The sequence below is a fragment of the Physeter macrocephalus genome, chromosome 7 (genome assembly GCF_002837175.3).
Source record: "Physeter macrocephalus isolate SW-GA chromosome 7, ASM283717v5, whole genome shotgun sequence".
NCBI classification, from domain to species: domain Eukaryota; kingdom Metazoa; phylum Chordata; class Mammalia; order Artiodactyla; family Physeteridae; genus Physeter; species Physeter macrocephalus.
Genome location: NC_041220.1, coordinates 124,397,154 through 124,402,045, shown reverse-complemented (window position 1 = coordinate 124,402,045; position 4,892 = coordinate 124,397,154).

Sequence of the window (4,892 nt, the reverse complement as noted above, 5' to 3'; positions counted from 1 at the left end):
GTGGAGAAAAGGGAACCCTCTTGCACTGTTGGTGGGAATGTAAATTGATACAGCTGCTATGGATAACAGTATGGAGGTTCCTTGAAAAACTAAAAAGAGAACTACCGTAAGACCCAGCAATCCCACTGCTGGGCATATACCCTGAGAAAACCATAATTCAAAGTAAGTCAGAAAGAGAAAAACAAATACTGTATGCTAACACATATATATGGAATCTAAAAAAAAATATGCTTCTGAAAAACCTAGGGGCCAGACAGGAATAAAGATGCAGATGTAGAGAATGGACTTGAGGACTTGAGGGGGGTGGGAATGGTAAGCTGGGACTAAGTGAGAGAGTGGCATTGACATATATGCACTACCAAATGTAAAACAGATAGCTAGGGGAAGTAGCTGCATCACACCGGGAGATCATCTTGGTGCTCTGTGATCACCTAGAGGGGTGGGATAAGGAGGGTGGGAGGGAGACGCAAGAGGGAGGGGATATGGGGATATATGTATACATATAGTTGATTCACTTTGTTATACAGCAGAAACTAATACAACATTGTAAAGCAATTATACTCCAATAAACATGTTTAAAAAAAAAAAGAACCAAGGTTAAGTCTATACTGTGTTAATGATCAACTTTAATGCATATGAATAAATGTATATTTTGTGAGGTTTTAATAAATACATATGTAAGTTAAAAAAAGAACAAAAGCACAAATCAAAGACTTAAAAATCAGCAAATGAACAAAATTCTCTAAAATTTATATTTAAGTATTCTTAGAACACTTAAAATTGAACCTACAATAATTAAGATATGATACAGAACTTTTAATTCTAGGAGAAGATAAACCAAAGATAATACGTTTGACATAAAATAATTTTTTAAATAAGCAAGGGAACATGATTTATGTGTTAAGGAACAATCTGCCTAGTAAGAGACAAATGTAGAAAGCATGATACAATATGATAATTGCCATGTGATAGTGTCAGCTTAATATGGTAGAGAAATTGCTGTAGTACTGTCTGAAGAGGCAACAGGTAAACTGTCCTTGAAGTATAAACAGGATTTCATGATGGCAGGATATTCCAAAGAATGTATACTCATTCCAAATAAATTTCAAGGATATAGGATATTTAGGAAATAGTAAGTAGTTTGAGTATAGATGTAAGAAAAATGCAGGAAAATAGTCTATTAGAGAAATAGCAATGTTCCTTCTCTTTTCAATATAAATATTTATATATATATGTACATATTTAATTTTTTGCAGATGTGCAGGGAGTTAGCCATTTTGCTTTCAGAGAGTGTAATGTGATATAATTTTCACTGTTGCCTTGACTATGTATTCAAATATATTTTTTAGTGAAGTATAGTTGATTATCAAATATTTTGTTATTCTATTTTTTTTACATTTTATTTCATCAAATAATTTAAATAGGAAAACTTCTTACACTTCTTGCAAAGTATAATGAAGAAACCATCTTTGATGTTGGAGAGATCTGGCATCCAATCCACGTGTAGCAGATGCTGACTTTGACCAAGGCACTGTGCTTATGTAAAGCATGCTGTGTAACAGCCTGCGATTACGATGCTCTTAAAATCATCTGAGTTTTGGAAATTACTCTGTGACTTAGAAATTTTGATTTAAGCCTATGTAGTATATAGCATTGAGCCTGGCACACAGAGAAGGGACTGAATAAGTGTTATTCTCATAATTATGTGCATGTGTGTGTTCTACATTGTCAACCACAGATCCCTTTTAGTAGTGAGATCTCTGGAAATATTACTATTTAGGTTAAATTAATGTCAATGGAAAAAGAGGCTTTAAATGATAGTTAAGAAGGCAGATTTTGGAGCCAGAATGCCTAGATCTGAATCTTGGCTCTGCCACCGATGAGCCATATGACCATGTCGCTTTATCTCTCTGTTTCCCCATCAGTATAATGAGGATAATAAATACTTACCTCATAAGGTGGTCATATATTAAAAGAGTTAATATATGCAGAGCACTTGGAAAAGTGCCTGGAACAGGCAAGCACTTAAATGTTAGCTTATGTAATTATTGAAAAGCTAGGATATGCTTTTTTTTTTTTTTTCCCCGGTACTCGGGCCTCTCACTGTTGTGGCCTCTCCCGTTGCGGAGCACAGGCTCCGGACGCACAGGCCCAGTGGCCATGGCTCACGGGCCCAGCCGCTCCGCGGCACGTGGGATCCTCCCAGACCGGGGCGCGAACCCGGTTCCCCTGCATCGGCAGGCGGGCGCGCAACCACTGCGCCACCAGGGAAGCCCTAGGATATGCTTTTGATGGTGGTTTCTCAAATGCATCTTATATAAAGAAGAGATAAACATTTTGCTGTATGTGATTATGACAGAAGTGTGTCATCCTCATTATCAAAAAGGTCTATATTATCTTACTGTGATTAGGTCTAAATTTAAATTTCTACAGTCAGAACAAAATAAGCTCTTCAAAGTCCAAAGTTAGTTTGAAAGCCATCTTAATCATATAACATGTCTATCCAAAATTGAAGAGCTGTTGATATTTGTTTCCTTATCTGAAAAATAGTCACAATAATATCTACTTCTATGTTTGATGTTGATCTGATAGAATTAAATATGATAATGCACTCAAAGTGATGCCCTTATGCCTAACTTAATATTCCATTCACTATTGTTACTATCATCCACCATTTTCAAATGGTCTCAACTTATTTCCTTACAGGTCTGCTTAACATTTGTGAATAATTGTGAGACTATGGCTGTTGAATCTAAGAGACAAGACTTTAACTGTTTCCTGTTGTAATCTAGTATAACACCAATGCAATCAGGGGCACTTCTTTTGCCCTTTGATGAGGCTGGGCTATAAAATCCTTAAATATACTAATAACAGGAGGAAAATATTTTTCAGAGTCTGACTTTCTGCTCCTAATATTTATTTCTTTTGAAACAAGAGAAGAGACAGGTCCTTGATTAATTTATTATTGTCTGATAGTTATTTAAAATAGTGCTTTCATGTTTCTATTTCTCACATTTAACTTACGGCTTTTTCCATTTTTTCCCAAAACTGTTCAGTTGGATAGTAGAGCTAAATTCTTAACTTGATAGTTGTAATTTTCAGGTGTAAAACTTTTGCATCTGTTACAAATCAGACTAGTGGCTGTTTTCTTCTCACAGTCCCAGTTTTAGTCTATTTATCTTCCCAGGTTTTACTGTTTCCTCTATATGGTAAATATTTTACACTACGGTGTATAAGTTTGGAATCCTTTTATTTAATTCACCTGAAGTGTTTGACATTATTTGATTTTAACTATATAAGATTAACACAATGAAACTTCTTTTATAACAATTTTTCCAAAAAAAATCCAGAATTGTCACTTACAAAGTAGCACTATTGATGTCTTTGTAGGCATTTTTTCAGTCAAGTCCTATATTTCCAAATTAGTCCTGCTATTAAAAGTAAAAGCTCTTTTAGAGCAAATGTGTAACATTAAAAAAGCATCTATACTATGACCAAAATGTCTAGTTCCAACTCAAGAAAAGCACTGACAGTTCTCATTAGGAGTATTTTTTTTTATGTTATACAATTTCTCAATGGAAGAACACATAAAAATATACAGCTGAAACGTTTATTCAGGCTTATAATTCATGCAAAAAATCTTGCTGAGAAAATCAAGAAAATATATTTCCCCTCCCATTTTTGTAATTTAGCTCTATTTGAATCGTTTGAAGATAGGTTTAAAAAAAATCACATGTGGAATAAGAATAAATTTGGAAAAGCAGAATTTAAAATATGTTTTTCTCTCTTTTAAAATAATGAAGTGAAAGTGCTGTTACCATGAAGAACCAAGAAAACATTTGTTTTAGCATATCATATGATACAATGGGGTGATTGCAGGAAAGTAGGAGAGGTGAATGTTCCCAGAGCAGAAGCTCCACTTGCACTTAGAGAAAGAATCTGCTGTGAACTGTCTGCTGGTGCGGGTTGAGGAGAGGGCTTGGAACATCAAGAGCTACTTACTTACTGTTTCCAATACTCGGTTTCTTCAAAGTGAAGCGGTTTCAATACAATAATAGTAGGTCAACACTGCTTTTACAGACAATATTAAAACATAATCTCAAACTCAAGGAAACTTTTATGTAAATGATTTTTTAACCCCCCCAAATTTAAAATTCAACTCTATTTTTATTAGATGGGATCCTGGCTAGTTTCCACTTCCTGAGGTTTTTTTAATTCTGTGTTTATTTTTAAGACTAATTATCCTCACCTACATAAACTTCCTGGTTTTCAGAATATTTAATTGGCTGGTCAATGTCTCTGTTCTCCAGATGACAGTTACCTAACATGCATCATCAAAGGGACCCAAAATTCAGACCAGATGACATCTACTCGAGAGTACAGGAGGAACCGAAGCATTAAATTGTGGCAGTACCAGCCAACATGTGTAGCTCATCATTGCAAACAAGTGCTCAGCCAATGGAGTTGTGTGTTGTCATTGTGACCCATAACTGTTGGAAGAGTTCCAGAAATGACATAAGGAATTCTACATAGAGCAGGTGGCAGGTGGGCACCCAAGGTAGGTTAAGTGAATGTATGACTTAGGAAGTTGAATAAGTTACAGACTGGCATAATTTGGATATATAGTAAATTAAAAAGATTACTTGTATTTACATTCTCATGATTTAGAAATTGATGTGGAGCTTATACAAAGAAACTGGATTTCAAGTGCTATAAGCTGCATAGGCTGCTTGTAAATTTTGGAGATTAATCCTTTGTCAGTTGCTTCATTTGCAAATATTTTCTCCCATTCTGAGGGTTGTCTTTTGGTCTTGTTTATGGTTTCCTTTGCTGTGCAAAAGCTTTTAAGTTTCATTAGGTCCCATTTGTTTATTTTTGTTTCTATTTCCATT